Source organism: Suncus etruscus, chromosome 17, assembly GCF_024139225.1.
Source record: "Suncus etruscus isolate mSunEtr1 chromosome 17, mSunEtr1.pri.cur, whole genome shotgun sequence".
Taxonomy (NCBI): domain Eukaryota; kingdom Metazoa; phylum Chordata; class Mammalia; order Eulipotyphla; family Soricidae; genus Suncus; species Suncus etruscus.
In genome coordinates, this window is record NC_064864.1 from 59,528,817 (window position 1) to 59,548,291 (window position 19,475).

General features: G+C 47.3%; 1 protein-coding gene across 10 annotated transcripts in view; it reads left to right on the forward strand.

Moving 5' to 3' along the window:
* The window catches only part of TCF7L2 (transcription factor 7 like 2), a 201,824-nt gene that overhangs the window by 156,561 nt on the left and 25,788 nt on the right, over positions 1-19,475 (forward strand). The window lies entirely within an intron of this gene.

Here is a 19,475-nt window from a genome sequence, read left to right on the forward strand (position 1 = left end):
CTCAAAACAGAACCTTTCCTCTTGTCCAGAGTGACTTGGAGGTTGCAGTGGAATACCGAATTGCATTCAGCACCAGAAAATTGACAGTAGAAAAACTAAAACCCTTTCACCATAGGTCAAGTTAATGGATTATCGAGGTCTAAGAACTTTTTTTCTCATTCAACAGTGTCATGAAGTGTGAAGACAACAGCAGCTTCACTTATGTTCAATTGGCTCCAAAAAATAACACCCGAGTGTTGTCACCGTAGTGCTTTCGTCTTCTAAAATTTTCCAGCCCAGGATTTTTATTAAGTCAAGAGGCACCTTGTTGATTTAAAGCCATAATAGATGTCTTCTGATCAGTTGACGAAAAGAGGGAGAGAGTATAATATCATAAAGGCACCCCCAATCCCTTCTCAAAATGGTGGTGGGGAGAGAAGGGATTGAGGGGAAGGAGGAAGAGGCAGCCTTCAAACTGATGTTCTCTTAGAGGAAGGGTAATAGGATTGGAGGCTTGACATATTTCAACCGAATGAAAAATCATGATACCTTTACCAAAATTGTTAGCAAAAGGGAACTGGCAGGTAGTGGGATGGAGAGTGTGTCCCTCTGCCTCCCCCTCCCGCCCTCTTCCTTCCTTCCTTCCTTCCTTCCTTCCTTCCCTTCCTAGCTGTCTGCGAGGAGCAAAGCAGGTGGCTCCCTGTGGCTGGCTTCTCATGACAACATGCCATTAGAAATTGCCGTCCTGTTGATCAATCCTCTCGACATGACAGATTTGCCGCAAGGCCTGGCTCTTTGAGCACCAGCTCTGTGGCTTTTCCCTCCTTTTTTCCTGCACTAATTGGTGAAAGTTTTTTTTACCATGCTAGTGGCAGAGGAAATGCTTTTGAACATTGTCACAATCAAGTGTTGACTTCCTTAGAATTGCAAGTAGGTTAAGTGAGTATCAACATTGGGGGTGGGGTAGGGGAAGGAGGGAAATATGGCCCCAAAGTTACTACTCTCTAAATTTTAAGATTAGAGTCCAACTGGAGAATAAACTAATTGGATTACACACATACACATGGACTTAAATGATGGTCTTTTAAATCTTCTACGATATTTTTTGTCATCTGGGAGGAAGAGATTACCCTAACATTTGTCACGTTGACTGAGGAAAATATAGCCATTGTAACTACTTAAGTTTCTTCCCATAATAAATGATTCAGAACAGCAATAGCACAGGCAGTAACTTAACATGCTATAAATCAAAAGCTAGAAAACATAAAGCTTTTATTAAGGCGAACTCATTTTCCTCTGAACTACTGACATTTTTCTGTCCAAAATCAACATACAAGGACTAACCTTTTGGTAACGGATATGATCTCAGATACTGATTCTTTATTGGTGTGTAAAAATGAATTTCTGCTTAAATGCTGCTCTTCTGACCGTATATAAGATTATGTTTTAGCTTGTGATATATTAACTTTTCACATCACTTAAACTCAAACTTCTGGGTGAAACTGGAGATTATTATAGCTTACCTTGCTTTTTAGACATGCCTTTGAAACTGTTTTAGTATCAGTAGTTCAAAATATTTACTGTTAGAATTTGTATCTTATCATTTATGTATAAAGACATGCCGTAATAGTAAGAAAGTAAGAGGTTTTTTTAGATTAAAAGTTGGAATAGCCAGGCAGAGAACATGTATATTTAAATTTTCTGTGTCACAGGATCTGTATAATGCTGTTCTGATTCTTAACTATGTAACGCATTTCAGATCATTCCTGATTGGGGCGGGGAGAGGGTAATTGAGTGTATAAAAGTTGTACAACTTGACCATAGGCTTGTAGTGAAAACTATTTAGCAAAAATCCTCCACCGAAATGAGGAATTTTGTACTGACTCTTCCTGTAAACATAGAAACCTCCTATTAAAAGGAGTCTGCTTCGATTCAACATGGGGTCCTTGCTAGGAAGTGAAAATGATAGAATAAAAGTTGCTAAGATTATTAACGACGCTTCTAAAATATTGATTCATGTAGTTTGAAGTACAAAATGGAAGAGGAGAAAGGAAGGAGGCTGTAAAATGTGGCTGGAAATCGTGGTGCCAGGATCCCTACTTAGCCATCAGAACTGCTCCCATTGTGATGCTAGGAGAAGTGCGTGAAACCCCGGTTGAAAGAAGCCTCAATTCCTAGAATTAATTTTGCCATTGTAAAAATCATTTGTAAAATTTGCATTATTAACATTATCAAGTCACTAGTTGGTAAGACATCAGACATGACGAGAGTGAAGGGCAGCTTAGGGAGAGCCGGGCTCCAAAGCCTCAGTAGATCGGAGTTAGGATCAAAGGCGCTTGCTTTATGTGGCTGTGCTAGACTTTGAAGTCGTGACTGCACCTACAGCACTCATTTCATCAAGTTCACTGGTGTCTTAATAGCAGATCAATAAGTTTCAAAGTCGGAGAGTTAATTTGATACTAGTGCTGATGCAGTCGTGCTGGGGAAGCCGAGAGAGGCCGAGAAAGCTGTCTATTAACATCGATGCAGATTACGGAACAGATCCACGACCCTGCAGACACCAGCTCTGGCCAGCCAGAGGGAGGCCAAGGCTGAAAAAAAGGGGGGGGGTCCCTAATTTAGACATCTCTGGGTGTTTGGAGACTAGGCTGTGCTGGAAAAGCTTACACTGGACTCCCATGTCCTTGTGTTTGCACATAGATCTATCTGTTTGGCATAGAGAAAAAGGTGTTGTATGCCTACACCTTTCTAAAAACTGGGGGGAGGGCACCTGTATAATACCACTATAAATTTCATGAGGTAGGGAGGGAAAGACAGCACAAAATCTGCCGTTGGATTCGAAAGCATACTTGACTTTGTTGGGGAATTCTGTTGATTTTTAATTTTTTAAATGACATCTGGATTGTTTCCTTAAGGGAATAATAAGACTTAGGCAATAGTTATTTGATATGCATCTGTTTTGATCCATTTTTATGTTTTCTAAAAAAGGAGTGTATGTGTGTATGTGTGTGTATGTGTGTAATGTGTAGTGTAGAGAGAGCTTCTTGGGGTAAATGTGAGCCCTAAATTCTTTTTCTTTTAGCATGTCGTGATGTGTGTGCAAATAAATGGAATCCTTCTTTTGAGTTCTTTCTCTTTTGCTATTTGATATTTTGTCTTGTCCAATGTGTTAAGATGTAGTTTTTTTTAGAATAAGATTCGTATCTTCATTTCAAAGCGAATTTTACAATATAAAGGAGCCTATAGGTAAAAGACACTGGTAAATTGAAAGTTGAACCAAGAGGAAATGTACGTATGTACATATGTACGTATGTTTTGGGCTTTTTCTTTGTTTTCAAGTCGCTTTGTTTAGGGCCTTCTTAGAGGATAAGCATACACATTTGGGGTATGCGATAGAGATGACATCAGTGGCTGTTACAAGAGGGGATTTGGAAAGAGGTTTTTTTTTTTTTTTTTTGGTGTGTGTGTATGTACAAAAGTTCAAAGATGCAAATCGCGAGAAAGTAGGAGCCTTAAATTTTTTTATTTTTTTAGTAAGAACTTTACCATCTGTATGTGTAGCGTCGGCGTCCCAGCATCGAAGGTCAGATTCACACCCTTTTCGAACAAAACTCTAATTTAGAATGTTCATCTAAGGGTTGATAATGGTATTAGAAGGCCAGTGGGGTGGTCAGTGGGTGTTGTAGATTAGCTCAGTGGCCATTACGGCTTTACCTAGACCCCCACGAGTCACTGGGTAGATTAACCATCACATCTGTCATTTTATCCCTTTCAGCTCTTCCCCTTTTACCACATTTAAAATATGAAAAGGGGAGGTGGAAATATCATCTCGAAGACAATTTATATGGAGCAAGCCAATGAAGCAGGCGACACCTAAAACACCTAAGAAATCGCCATCTCTATCTCTATCTGTATCTCTGTGAGCATAAGCGAGAATAGAGCTGTCCGTGCTGTCTGTCACTTTGCATGGCAGGTAGAAACAGGTTGAAATGATTTTGATGAAACTAAATAAATTGGTTGTGCCAGGTAAGCTGCAAGTTTTTCAACTTAATTCCTTTTCCTAAGTCTTGTGCCTGTTTGATGGAGAAAAGTTCTGTGTTCTCATGATCTCAGAAGGCAGATTTTCAGTTCATCAGCATCTGTGAGCATAATTTCCGGGCACAACTTTCATTTCAACGCCGGTGCCATAAACAAGCCAGGCTTGACTCCCCAGGCGTATGCAGGTACCCCGAGTGCGCAAGGACACCTCGGGATCTGCTGAGGGGGCACGCGGCTCTGGTGGATTGTCTTGCTGTTTCCCGTTGTGTTGACGATAGAAATATGTCCCTGGCAAAGGGAATGGAAGAGTTTCTGTAAATGTAATGGTTCTTCCTGAATAAAGTGAGAGAGACAGTGCCTGGAATCAGGGGAATCGAAGGGGGGATGGAGCCAAGCTGATGAAGGTGTTTCTTGTCAAATTTGTGTAGGAATTATTTACCACGCTGTCTTGCCTGAGCTGCTGTAGAAGTGAAGACGTGGAAAATTATCCCAGATGGGGCGAATCACTCCTTCTCTTTTCTCTCTCTCTCACTCACTTTTTTTTAAAGGAAAAAATTTCAGGGTGGGGAGAGTCATCTTTTTCTTTAGAACAGTATGAATAAGATCTGGACAGCTGTCGAAAAAGATATGCTGTCTGCATTAAAAAAAATTCTAGCCACCACCATAACTAAATAGCTTGAATAGTACATCTTTTTTTTTCCCCTTCATACATAATGATCTCTACTTCATTAAAAGCGTATTAATCTGGTTCCCAGTCTCTTGGGAGACACCTTAAGATGATGATATTGTGGGTTTTTTTTCCCCCCGAATTGTTTAAAAAAAATTCTAGCAGATTTGGTCCCTGTCAGTCAGAAATAATTGTGTTCTTAATCTTGTCCCTGATGGATGACTTGGAGTTCAGCAACGGGCCGGCTCCAATGACAAATACAATATTAATATTCATTAACTGCTTTGACAATGCTAATTTTGATGCAGTAGTAAAGGGCCTTCCAAAGTTAGCGGCCAAAGCATCAGAGCTGCGCAAGGTGGCAAGATAATTTGTGCTGGTTTGCTGAGCTGAAGGCTTTTAAAGTCTATAGCAAAAAGCTAGGTACCACAAACAAAAAAGAGAAAGAGAAAAAAGTTCTGAAGCATTGGAACTCAGGGCTGCGGAAATAATACGATCACAGTCCGCTAAAAAATTTGACACCTCTGATGCAGTTTCTTTGAGTGAAATTTCTACAAAGTTGCAACAAAAAAGCATAGCATGGTAAGTCAGCACATTCTTGATTTTGTTTAATCTTTTTGATCTTTTCAATTATCGCTATTTGAAGATCAATAGTCATTTTTTCCTACGATGCTTAGAAGATGCGCAGCGGTGGTTTAATATGTGTTAGGACTATTTGCTTTAAAGGACACATGCACAAGTTTTGGTGGGTTTTCTTATTTTTTAAGTTAGTCCTGAGAAATGTTATACAGTAAATTGTTCTGAATTCTTTTACATAGATAGATATTGATGCTTTTAATGGGTTATATTTTGACTTTTGTATTCTAACCCTCCTCACACACATACATTCCCCTCCCCCTAAAAAAAGAATACAGCAAGATCATTAATTAAGCTCTGGATACTGTCAAGAATTTAGAGAGTATTTCCAACGGGGGAGGGGGGGGACAAGCAAAGCAAAAAAGCAAAACCCTCAAAATAAGAAAACCTTCGGAATGGCATGGACCTCCAAGTTGATGGAAATTCTGCTGCCTCCCCTCCCCTTGCTGCTTTCTCAGTGGCAGCAGACAGATATTAAAGCTTAATTTCACCGGAGAACTCTAAAGCATTACTTTCACCAACTTAGGTGAACTTCTTTGGACTATTGAAATTGCCTTTTATATTTGCCAAGTCGGCAAACAAAATATCAGGCTTTGTTCTTTTGATTGAATGCCGGTTTGGGGAGAGGGGGGAAAAAGTGTAAGAAAGCCCTGCCTTTTTTTTTTTTAACACCCCCTCCCTATTTTGGGGGGTGGGGTGGATTGTTGTGGAATCGAGGGGAGAGATCCCAGTGATTGTGCCCTTCTCTATCAAGCGAGATAATTCTGTGAATGGAACTGTGCGTGAGCATCCTGTCTGGCGGCGCTGCTGGTGAGCGCTGCTCCCCTCTGCTTGCGGGTGCGCCGCGCGGCTGCAGGGCGGGTGCTGCCCTCCAGTGGAGCCTGCGGCCGGCGCGGGCCCTCGGCGGCCATCGGGGCGCGCGGCAGCATGCCCGCGAACCAGCGGCGGGAAGGAGAGCCCCGCAACCCGCTCTAGATGGTAAGCGGCCCCTCGCGGTCGGGCGGACGCGCTGGCGGGCAGTGAGTGCACCGGGGCCGGCAGCGCCTTCTTTTGGCGCGCCTGCCCGGCCGCTGCTCGCGCTGTTGCACGCTCGCTGTTGCATGCTCCTGGGTCTCTCCGCTTTTGCAGGGTTCCTCTGCCTGTCACTTGGCAGTAACTTTTTCGAAGATTGATGGCCCCGATTTGGTAAGGTGCCCGGTGGAGCAGCGCTCCTCGACTGTCTCTCCTGTCTTTTTTTTTTTTTTAGCCCCTCCTTTAGAATGTGCAACGAAAACAGAAAAAGGACAATACTTTTATTTCTGAACTTTCCATCTGTGACTTGGAAACAGGCTTTATTTGTATGAATTTGGTGGTGAATATTTGGGGAGGGCGTTTCAAGTCTTTTTTTTTTTTTTTTTGGCCCTCCCAGTTTGACTCCCAGCTGTTCCACCCTTTGCTTCCCTTCCTCCCTGCCTTATCCTCAAATGTTTTTGCTTTTTTTTTTTTTAAATTTTAATTATTATTATTTCTTTCTCACAAGACTCGTTTCCCATCTCCCTTCCATGTCCAACTTCTCTGCAAAGAACAGAAGTTTGCTGGTGATGGGCACAGGGGTGCTTATTTTGTTCCACGTGATGGTTTTCTCATGCTTTTCCGTTTGGGGGGTTGGAGGGGACGTTTTCAAACAAATCTCACAGAACTTGGCAGCGCTGGACCATCTTTTGATTTGATTTTATTATTTTATAACGGGCATGTTCTCATCGGGAACATGGGACATCCAGTACAGTTGGAGTATGTCGGGGCACCATGGGGACAGAGATTGGGGGGACAGAAGTCAGTTCTTAGGAGGAGTTACTTTGGAGACATTCCCAAGATTACTGTACTTTTGGGGGGCAGGAGGAGGTGGTCCTGTATTGACTTCTGCACTTGCTCTTCCCATTTTCCTGGTCGTGGAGAAAGCCAGAAACTAAATTCCACTCGGAGTTGCTAGTCCTGTTTTGCCCAGTTAATAAGTTATTGTTGCGGGGTGACTGGGAACTGTCTATCAGCAGAGAGGGGGTTTGGCGTTTACTTAAGAAATTGCGGGTGGGACAAAGGCCAGCGGCCGAGTGTGGTGGTCCCCGTGAATGGAGGGAGGGGAGGCAATTAGAGTGCTGTGTGGTTCAGGCTTTTTACTTGTCAAACTGGAGGCTCATTGCTTTTGTTCCCACCATGTAAAGGGAAACGGCAGGGTTTTGTTTTGGTATTAAGGGCCTTAAAGATTGGTGTCTGACACTTACCCAGAAAGGCCGAATAAGTTAGGAAAAAAGGGCCCACGGAGCGCAGTATTTTTTAAAAGAAGAGGAAAGTGTGGAATTCTTACCTTTTTTGTTATCGTTAAGTCCTTCCAGCTTTTGTTTTTGTGGTGTTGGTTTTGGGGGAGGGGGAGTGTGAGGGTTATTAACTTGTCCGGTGTATTGACAGATTCCGTAGAAACCAACTTCAGGACAACAGGTCTGTGGGTTTGTAGATAAACAGCCGGGCAACCGGTTTGGTAAATTAGAAACATCTCTGAGATTCGTGTCCTGCTGCCAGAGGAAACCAAATCTTTGCCACTGGTCTTGCCCGGTGGTGGACCTCCCCATGGGGCAGCGGGGATGTCCTTAACCTGTGTGGAACAACCCCTCACCCTGAGAGTTCTCTGCTAATTGCCCAAGAGGGGGCCAGTGATGGAGCTGTTGGGGGTAGGGGGGGTGGGAAAGGACCAGAAAGTCTGGGCGAGTTTTGTCCTCTGCAACTTTCTGCTGAGTTGAACCCCCTCCTGGAGGCCGCCCCCGCCCTCCTCCCTTCCCGCATGTAAAAAGACCATCTAGGGGCCTGTGATGCTGGAGGGTCTCAACTCCAATTAAGTTAGACCCACGCCAATGTACCCGGCCCTGGATCCTTTGAGAGCCCCAGGAAAAGTAAGTGGCCTTCCTGGGACTCCAGCCCAGCCGTTGCATGCCTTTTTGGGGCCTTTCCAGCCAGGCCCCCTATCTGTGCATCTATCTGTTTGTCGTCTGTCTGTCTCTGGAGCACTCCCTCGATCACATTTCGGGGAAAGCTCCCCGAAATCCACCCCACAAAGCGAGGAGTTAGCATGCCGGCCACGAACAGAACAGCAGCGGACCGCAGCAGCAGTTGTTGCGGGCGCACGGGAGCAGCCGGGGAGCTCTCCCCTGCGCTTGTCGCTGCCGCGGGGTGCGGTGCGTGGGAAACGGGGCAGGCGCGGCCTCGCACCCTGGACGCCGGGAGCGTGCTTGCATGCGGCTGGCGAGGAAGGCCCTTCCAAGTGTCACTCCCGTGTCACCGTCACAAGGAAAATAAGACTTTCCTCCTCCCTCCCCCGCTGCCTGGGAAATGCGTTTGCAAGGATTTGACAGCCGCGCGTCCCCCCCTGCACCGCTGCCTGTAATTTCTTTAGCTCCCCTTAGCAGGGTCCCGCAGCCCCAGGTAACCAGGGAGGGGGTCCTGGCCGCGGGCGCCCCAGAGGGCTGGGGAAGCGCCTTCCTGGGCGCACCCCAGAGCGCGAAAGAGCAGGCACTAGGAGGAGGGAGGCTCTTTTGGGTGGTGCTTTTATTAAAAACAAATTTTAAACCGAACCCAGCTAGCTAGTTGAGCTAGGTGATTGGGTTCCTCCGGATTTTAGTTTGGAAGCTTTTTTGGGTTTTGGTCGGGGTGGTGGTGGGTGTTGGGGAGGGAAAGAAGTGGCAGGAGGGATCTAGCCCGGGAGGGAGAGCTCAGAGCCTTGCTGGCGACCCGAGACCCGGGGCAGAGATTCGGAGCCATCCCCAGCTCTTAAAATGCTGTTTTTCGGCTCTTTCAGCGCTCGGTATAAAGGGAGGGGGACCTGGGGGCAAGGGCGAAAGTGAGGCGAGAGGAAGGGAGGAGGAAGAGGAAGGTGCGCCCGGCAGTCCTGGCCTCCAGGTCCAGAGAAAGTTTTTGCGAGGGGAAGAGAAAGGCAAGCCCAGCTGTTATGTACCCCAGGGACACGCTTGTAGTGGGGATGGAGGACTTGAGTGGGAAGGGGGGCGCGGTGGCCCCCGGGCGCTCTCTCTTCCACCACTTGGGCGCTTGGCACCTCAATTTGAATTGCTGGGTGAGTAGTGGGGTGTGCGCGTGTGCGTGGGTGTACTTTTTGCTTATGATCTTGACCATTAAACCTCTGCTTCTTTTTTTTTTTAAACATTCAGCGGGTGGAAGAAAAAAAAAACAAAGCAAGAATAATTGGTCAACTCCAGCTGTGCCCTTTCACTGTACTTTTCAGAGCAGTTTTTTTTTTGGGGGGGCGGGGAGGATTAAAAAAAAGATGGGGAGGAGAAAGAGACCGAACAACCGGCTTTCATCACAAGATTTTTTTTTAAGCAAAGCTGCACAGAACCTTGCTGCTCCCCAAGTGCGAGTGTGAGAGGTTAGGGTTTGCGGTTTTTTTTTTTTTTCCCTAAAAAAATAATTTTTCCTTCCACCCACCAGAGTGGGTTCCCTGGGAATAAAGGGAAGGAACCCTAACATTGCCCCCCTAGAACCGGCAGACGCTGTGCAGTGGGGTTCCTCATGCTGCAGCTGCCAGTAAGACTTCGAGACGCATCCGTCCTTATTCTCCGCCTTATTCTTCGTCCTTATTCCAGGCAAACTTTCATTAAAACTTAGGCTTTCATGCATTTATTTTTGCCTCCGCAGCAGAGTTGCTTGTGGCGTTTGCATTTTCTAAACTTGGGTATGGGGAAGTGTTTGGGAAGCTTGAAAGGCTGATGCTGTAGTCCCCTGGTACCCTGAGGAATGAAGGACAAAGCCCTTTGCCTTACCAGCCTGGGGCTCAGGCAATGTTATGATGTGGAGTCATCATCCTCAGCACCCAGCTATAAGAAAAAAGACATCTCTGACCTGGGAGATGATCTCTTCATCATCTTCATTATTACTTCAGTTGGCTTTTTTTTTTTTTAAGGCGTGGAGTCTAGGACATTTGTCACTGCAGTGCTTAAATGTAATTGTTGACGCAAAAACAAAACAAAAAACTCCCCACTCTTTGGAGTTTTCGTTGACTCTGACATGACTTGGATGTATTGAGACGCAGAACAGAAGGTCAAGCTGTGGCGGCCCAATTCTTGGTTTCTGTCTGTCCCCTTAGGGCTCCGTGCAGCTTTCTAGATTAATCTCCGGTGGTGGAAAACCTGTCGAATGGTAGGAAGGGAAGGGTCGGCCAGCACAGCCCATGTATGCTAGGTGTGGCTGCTGAGTTCACCTCCTAGTACAGCCTCCCCTTGGAGGTTTCTAACAGGTTCCAGACTATTGTTGACTCCATGTGTGGAAGGTCACTTCACCACCGTCCACTGCTTTGGTGGGCAGTGCGGGCCAGTCTCCATGCTCGAAGTCGGCCGAGGAGGGCGGTGCTTTGCAAGGGAAAATTCCCAACTCCAGCAATACAGATATTATCATCTTTGCATTGTCACGACAGGCTGCTGCGTTGGCATTTTCTGGGAGCAATGGCGCCTGCAACCTTATATTCTTCAGGGGAACCCTCCCCCCCTTTGTGGTTTGGGGCTGGCAGGGGGCTTGGCTGAGCTGTGTCATGGAATTCTTTCCCTCTGCAATATTTTGGAATGTGCTGAAATCCTGACATGCGGTGCTGATGACACACTTGTGCACACAATCGAAGACTGGATTATTTTTTTTAAATAGTTGAACTTTGCCTGGGTCCTTTTCCCATACTCCTCAGCTTCTATCTAGAGTGTCCCCCTTGTAGCTGCAGGGAGCAGTGAGGTTGCTTTGCCCCGTGGCCTGTTCTCATGTGTGCCTGATGGAGGGAATGGAGGTGGATGGGATCCTGGGATGGTGAAATCCATGAACAATGCTGTTCCCCTTTCGTACTCGCTTCCTTTTGGTCCATTCCGTGTGCTGAATGCCTGCCAAATCCCCAGTTGGGCATTTGTTTGCTGTTTGCTGAGCCTCAAGGAAGCGGTCATCCGTTTTCTGAGTTTACTTAGGCTTTTCAGGCAAGAAATGTACTTGTTTCTTTGTATTTTGTTTTTGTTTTTAAAGAAAAAAGCTGTTTCTTGCACTCCTATCAGACTTGGGGTAGCAGGCTTGAATTTCAAATACGATATAGATTTCATAGTCAGGCAAGGGGCGCAGAAGAAAAACGCCACATATTCATACCTCTGTTTATGGTACATAAATTAGAAAGGTGGTATTAATTCTTGTTTTCTGCATCTTTCCTAAACCCCCCAGCATGTAATAACTATTATGAATTAAATTTTATTCTGCATCCAAATTGGTGCTTTCCTTTCCATTACGTTTAAGAATCCTTAGATTTGAGGGTTATTGTGTTTGGGGGCAGGGGGCTTGGTATGTCCTGGAAATCATTATTATTTTTTTAAAAGTTGTTTTGCATTTGAGCTTTTGGGGTTCTTCATTTGGAATAGGTTAGATTTATTCTTGGCTCTGTTTAGAAGCTGCGAAATCTGCTCTCTGAGAAACAGCTGTGCCCTCTTACCCGAGTCTTCAAATTCTCCACACACTGGGTCTCTTAACCAGATAGAATATGCTAACGCTAATCATGTACACTCACTCCAGTATGGATGGGGCATCACATAGTGTGGGACATCTACAGAAGGTGCAGATTTCTGGAAAAATTAGGAAAGGGTGCTGCTACTGGCCTTTTACTGGGACCTGGTGGAGGATTAGGACAGGCAAGGGGCCTTCCTCCCTCGTTTCGTTGTTCTTCCTCCCTCAGATGCTGTGGCATGTTCCTGGAAGGGGGTGGGGTGGGGTGGAGAAACTCTGGGAACTTAGTGGTCAGAGTTCAGGGTGGGCCCAGATGGAAGCTTGCAAGTGCTTTAAAGGTTAGTAGGAGAAACACAATGGGGTGCTTTCTTTTTCTTGGAAAAGAAATGAGAATGAGTGGAAATAAGTGATGTTTAATGAACTTAACTGGAAGTAATCGTTCAGGAGTCAGTGAAAGCAGTGCTGGCGAGCTTGGGGTCTGGCGGGTACAGTCACAGCGATAGCAGCCAAAGCACACCCTTAGCTCCCAGGTTCTGAGACGTCATGTCATCTTCACCCTGTCCCCAGCCTCCCTGCATTGACACCTCACCTCCAACTGTACTCCCAGTCTTTTTTTTTGGGGGGGGGGATTGGGTGGGATTAAGAAACTCAGTAAGAACAGAATTAGTTCCCGGGTTCCCTTGCATCTGTTAGCGTTACCAGCTGGCTGGTTGTATTGGAGAGAGAGAGAGAGAGAGAGAGAGAGAGAGAGAGAGAGAGAGAGAGAGAGAGAGAGAGAGAGAGAGAGAGAGAGAGACACTGAGAGAGAGAGACACTGAGAGAGAGAGACACTGAGAGAGAGAGACACTGAGAGAGATACTGAGAGAGAGACACTGAGAGAGACTGAGATGTTTCTAAAGTATGTGGGGGGGGTGAGAATTTGGGTGAAGAATGACTTTATATGAAATCTTGCCTACCGGCCCTGTTCACTCACTGCCCTGTCAGAACAATTCTACCTCCAGTGCAAGCACATGAAAAGCCCGAGTTGGCAGAATTTTGCACACAGCAGAGCAACTTTTTTCTATTCCTCTTCTTGCTAGTTAACTGATTCAACATCGGTAATTTACCAAACAGGTCAGCATAACCTTGCCATGCCAGCATCCCATGGCTTGTCGAAGCTTCTGGAACCTTGCAGGCTTGTGGTGCCTTAGCTTTGCAGGCACATGGACAGCGTAGCCTTGCTGCATCGCTTTGTGATTCTGGATTTTGTAGCCTGGTGGTGCTGCAGCCTTGAAGCTTCTGGGTCCTGCAGTGCAGCCGTCAGGCTGGTGGATGCTTGTCTGCAAGGCCGGTGTCTGAAGTTGTAGACTGGGTGTTACTGGTCTGCATCTCTGACACAGCAGACCTCCTGGCTCTTCACCGTCTCATTTCTCCAAAGCAAAACTCAACCCCTGTGAAGTCTTCTTTTATTTATTATTGTCAACAGGCAGTGCTGTAGTTATCAATGGAAGTCTTGTCCAGGGAAAGAGTGCACCATTAGCTGGGGGCAGGCCCGAGACTGGCAGGAGCAACGTTCAGCCAACAAATGGTCCTTGGACACAGCACCGGATGGGTCCTGGCTGGCGGAGCTTCTGGTGGAGCTAATTCAAGTGGCCCCTTTGGCCAAGGGTGGAAGTCTGCCACACTGTCCCTCTGCATGTAGGAAGTGTGCGGGAAACAGCAGTGAGATATGCCTCCAGATAAGCCAGAGGGATGGTGTGTATGTGTGTGTGTATGTGTGTGCAAGCCTCTGAGTGTTCATTCCTGCAGCTCGAATGCATCCTCAGTGTTGGATAATAAGAATCATGGGTTGTTAAGGCACCAGGGTTACCTCTCTGATGTTCCACCACCTTCTGCTCATACCCTTGAAAGTATCCTTAAAGTATCGCATCACTGAGGGGTTGTTGATGAGCAAGTAGCAGCCCATCTTTAGCCCCTGAGCCCCTGGCCTTTAGGACTCGGACTCTCTGCCTGTGTTCTGTCTCTTGTATTGGTGCTGCAGCCATGGAGTAGCCTTGGGAAGAGAACCTGAGAATGAACCTTCAGGTTTTCTAGACCTTCTGTCTGCACCCCAGGAGGGGCAGAGACTGAGCCCCTGTGCTGCTTTTGTGTGATTGTGTGAGGGGGCCTTATCTAAGCCTTTTCTGGCCCCTTGCTCTTCTGCAGAAAGGGAGAGTACTGGGGGTGTGGTGAAGGGGAGGCTGGCCAGGAGGCCTGGCCAGCCACGGTGGCTTCATTTGTCTCCAGCAGCTGGTGATTAATAGGTGGTGGGGTGAATGCGAGCTTTTATTCCCTTCTGGTTCCCCACAGTTGCAGGAGGTTGAGGGGCTGGGGTTACTGGAAGGCCAGCAGGGGCTCTAGAAGAACTGGAATCCATCTTCATGTGCCAAGTTGCAAACTGTGATGAGGACTGGCGGGAGGGTGTGTGGGCGCCTGGCAAAGAGGGGCTAGGGCTAGGTCATAGAACACCCAGATGAAGGTTCCTGAGAGGTCAGAGGTCAGCTCCCTTTCCCCTGCTGTCTTTAGAGGGACACTTAGAGTAGAGGCACACCTTTGTGCTCTGAGTGGCATTGAAGGGCCTTTTCCCCCAGCACATAGAACTGACTGAGTGGAACTGAGAGGCTTTGCTTTGGGCAGCCATCAACGAACATGTCTATGTGATGTCCAGTCAGAGGAGGATTTGAGTCCCTTTGAAATCAATTTTTGACTTCATGTCAATTCTTTTTACTTTTTTCAATACAGTACTCTCTCCACCAGTGCTTAGGGGCTACCTGGTGCTGGGGATTGAACTCAGGGCCTTGAGGATCTAAGTCCAGTTGAGTCATTTCCCTCCCTCCTCTAGGTACTTCTTCTTTTTGGGTCACCACCCAGCAGCACTCAGGGGTTACTCCTGGCTCTACACTCAGAAATCTGTCCTGGCAGGTTCAGGGTACCATATGGGGTGCCAGAATTCGAACCATTTTGTACTGGGTTGGCTGCGTTCAAGGCAAACACCCTACCATTGTGCTATCTCTCGGGTTCCCTGGGTTCTTATTTTCTTTGCGGACATGTCTGCTGAGCTGCCCACAGACTGCAGCGTGTCTCTCTCCCACCCAATTCTGCTGGGTCTGGTGCTGTGGGGTCTAGTCAAGAAGCAAAACCATTGCTTCTTTCCCGCCCTATATCCATTGCCTGCTGGAAACCCCACAGCTCACGGTGACTGATACAGGGTGACCTGGCAAAGATGGGGGCCTCAGTACGATTGTGCCAGTAGAACAAAGAGATATTGATTCTGAAATGGGCCTAAGTCCCAGGGTCTGGGGTACTGATTTGGTTTGAGTCTCTGTCCTGGCCTTCCCTCAGTAGAAGCACCTCATCAGTCTATCCTTGAGAAGGCCACCCGAGGGCAGTCTTTGCAGATACAGAGATGGTGGTGGAGTCAGTCAGGTGAGCCTGTGGGGTGTGGGGGACCTCCCTCCTGTGGCACGTGGCCGGGTGCAGACGCTTCACTCACTGTCTGCAGGGGCCTGTATGCAGACCGTGTGCTCTGCCCTTGGGGATTGGGACATGAGGCTTTTTGGTGATGACTTTAGGTGATAAGCACAGAGAAGTAGGTGTCTGTGCACAGGTCATCTCCTCCCATAGGCCGCCCCCTCCCACCTCTGTTCACATAACTGAGAGGCCCCAAGAGAGATTTCAGCTGCCATGAAGCAGATACATGTTATGCTACATCAGCTCCTGAACTTGGGGGCACTGGTTTTATAGCTCAGAGATTTCCTAGAATGCCTCATACTCTTAAAGGGTTAAACACTTTAAGTGTCCTTAAACTGGGGCCAGAGCAGTGGCACAAGCCATAAGGTGTTTGCCTTGTGTGCTCTAGCCTAGGACAGATCATAGTTTGATCCCCCGGCATTCCATATGGTCCCCCAAGCCAGGAGGGATTTCTGAGCGCATAGTCAGGAGTAACCTGAGCATCACTGGGTGTGGCCCAAAAACCAAAAGAAAAAAACAAAAAGTACTTATACTCTACGCTGCCCCCAGGACCACCACCATCATGACCTTGAGCATTAGTTGGCCAGTGCCTGAGGTTCTGGTTTTGTACCCCTAGGAAGTCCTGATGACAGAGTTCCAAGCTCTAGGTTGGATATTTGCTTTGGAAGTCAGCACCCATCAGAAAATAAAGGCGGGGGTGGGGGGGTGGGGGGTGAAGGGGGAATTGCAGGCGTGACTCTCACCAACAATGCCCACCTAGGCTGTTGCTTTAGGCCATTTCAGAGAGATTGTGTGACCTCCTCTAAGAGAGGTGCTTTTTAGTGGGTGCAGTTTTGAACATACTATAGCAAGAGTCCTTTCAAATGAGGGGAGAGTGCACACAAGGCAGGGGCAAAGATTTTGGGTGGTCCCAATGGGGGCTGATGGCTGTTTAACATCATGGCTCCTACCTCCCAGCCTTCCCCTTGATCCTCACGAGGCCCCTCATTGTCTCCAGCTCCTCTGACTTCACAGCTCTGCTGTCAACCTATCCCTATGGTAACACACAAAGCCATGGTGTTCTCCAACCATGAGTGAAATCTCCTAGTTCTGCTACATTTTTTTTTTTTTGGTCATTTTTAAAAACAATATCTTTAAGCACTATGATTACAAACATGTTTGTTTTCTTTTTTTTTTTTTTTTTTGGTTTTTGGGCCACACCCATTTGACGCTCAGGGGTTACTCCTGGCTATGCGCTCAGAAATCGCCCCTGGCTTGGGGGGACCATATGGGACGCCGGGGGATCGAACCGCGGTCCTTCCTTGGCTAGCGCTTGCAAGGCAGACACCTTACCTCCAGCGCCACCTACCCGGCCCCACATGTTTGTTTTCTGCCACATTCTTAAGATCTGTACCTGAATTCTGCTGAAAAGTAGCAATAGGCCATTTGTACACTGCCCCCAGGACAGCCTTCTGTTTGCTTGTGTGCGGGGCCTGCGGGGTATGTGTGTTTGGGCTACACTCAGTGGTGCTCAGGGGCTATGTCTGGCTTTTCTCCTCAAGGGACCATAAACACGTGGAGTTGGAACATCAAGGCAGGGTCAGGTGCATTCAAGGGCAGAGCTTTACCCTTACTGCCTCTCTCTGCCCTTCTTGTGGCTTGAGTTTGAGATGGGTGACGAGCCTTTGCCCCCCACTCTCCCAGCTGCTTTGCATTGCGAGTGTGACCGAGCCAGGCGCTGTGCTGAGAAGCCTGTGACAGGCACTGTGACTCAGATTTCACAACACCTTGTGAGTTCTAGTCTGGAACTGGTAGGGGCTGAGCAAAGGGTGGCAGAAAATGGATCAAGTGAAGCTTGTTACAATCAGCTTGTTCTGGGATCCATAGTCCCTTGGCCACTGTGTGCAGTGCAATGGGATAGCAAACCTGGACTGATAAGACACTGGACTGGAGGGTTCTGAAGGGTCATTCTTTAATTCTGCATAAACTTCATCAGAAGGGGCTGCCATTGGCACTAACCTCCTATTAACCTATTAAGCTTCTCTTCTAGTGCTTGTAGAGCAAATTGATAATCTTGGTGTGAATCGGGACTGAACTCTTCTCACTAATAGCGTAGGCTTGGCAAACACACCAGGTTCTGGAAGGAATGTAGTTGAATTGGCCCCAGAAATGTTCATCAGAGATCCCTGCAATGACAGATAAAGGACCCTGGTGCCTGAGATGGGCAGGACCTCTATTGTGAAAGCAAGACCAGGTGAAGGTAGTGGTCGATAGTTCCTTTTTTCCTGCAAGGGTGCTTTGTTGGGACATCCCCTGGTCCCCACGATATTCTGAAGCCATCAGCCTGGACAGGCGTGTGATTGCCTTGTTCCCATGGGACCCTCTTGGCGGGATGTTGGCATGCGGAGAAGCACTGTGACCCCATCAGGCTTCCTTGCAGCATTAAAGCTTTATAGCTCCTTACTCCTATGCCTCAGGGTGATGCAGCTGCCAGTATCATGGACTTTTTATGTAAAACACCTGAGCACTGGGGTAAAGGAGCATGCACAGGGTTCCCCCAGGTGGAGCCCTCTGTCTAGGTATCTAAGAGAGAGAATTAGTGTTTGAATTCCACACCCAGTTGACTCTATGGTTGCCCCCAGGATTTCTTCTTCTATTGACACAGAGTAAGAGGAGCCCCATATTACATCTGCTTGGAAGTCCGCTGTGGATTTGTGCAGGTCTGGACAGAGCCTTACTGTCAGTAGCTCCTTCCTGGTAGCAGTAGGAAGCATCCACTCTCCTGTTCTTTGCACAGATTTCCTAAGAATGAGGCCTGAGTTCCTTTCAGGCTTCCACCTCAGTACTTGTAGGTGCCCATTGGTTCTCTGGTCTCAAGACGGGTGGCTGAGTGTGTGAGACTCAATATCCCAGACATGGCTTCTCAGGTCTCACTTGAAACATTTCCTAGACCAGGGACCAGTCAGCTCAGCACTGTGAGTGAGCATGTGACTTGAGCAGAATCCAGAACCGCCTGCTTCTCGCCCTCTGCCTCTTGCAACCCCTCAGTGTGCTGGGCGGTCCCTCATACAGCCCACATTATTCAGCTCCATTGACACTTGTGTCTTCTGCTGGGCCATCTGTGGTTTCTCTACCTGTCTGAAACTTCCCTCAGTGACTCCCCATTGTAGGGCTCTGCTCTTTCCTTCTCAGGGGGTTGAAGGTGGGGAGTTGTACCTTGTACCTTTCCATCAAATAGGAAACTTCTGGAAGGCCAGGGGCCATCTTTTGCTTTCCTCCTGATGGTCTTCTGCTCCATCTGATAGTCCTTCACATTTCTTGTTCCCTTTCTCCCTGTCTCTTTCCTTCTATACCTGGCACTCAGTGGCAGCTGGGGTTACATTTCAAGTTGTCCTAAACAGACATGCCCCACTGCCCCCAGGCAGCTTGGCGTGTGACTTTGAGATATGCCTGTGACCTTGAGGGACCCTTACTTCTGGAGAATTGTGGCCTCTTCTGCACCTCCTTAGGTTGTGCGTAGCTGGTGTGTGATGGGTCACATGCTGCCTCTCTTGGCTGCATTTGATTACAAAATGATGACTCTCTTTTTCAGGGTTATTGGGGAACAGCTATCTCCCAGAAGTGCCCCGTGGTTCATAGGCTTACATCGGCCGCAAATACCATTGGCTTCTTTTTTCCTGTAGCATTTTGAGGGGCTCCTAGGAAGACTTTGGATTTCTTCCGGAGTGTATGTACCCAGGAAAATCTGAGAGCACTTTTCAAAGATACCCTTTCCTCTACTAGGTGGTAAAGAGCATTGTGGCCATATCTTCCCTTCCCTGATCCATTACAAAAAATAGACGAGAGGGAGAACACAGAGAGAATGAATGGCTCGGTGGTCCCCGAACTCTAGAGGAGCTGGTGGCAGCACTGGAACCTTCTTTTCTTTTCATGCTGTTCCTTTTCCTTGATGTTAATGCAAGTTGTGCCTTCCGAAAAGTAATAAAAGGGAATGAAGACACGTTCTGAAATGAAACCTGACTCTAATCCATTCATCATCTAATACTAGCCTCTTTATCTTCCCTGCTACCTAATCTGGTTAAATGTCCCTGTTGTAGGATTTTAGTGAAATCCTCTATTGGGAATAGGGTTTTTTGCAATTGGATTACTCTCGGTAAATGGCCCAGTAGTTTGCTTGTTTCAGCTT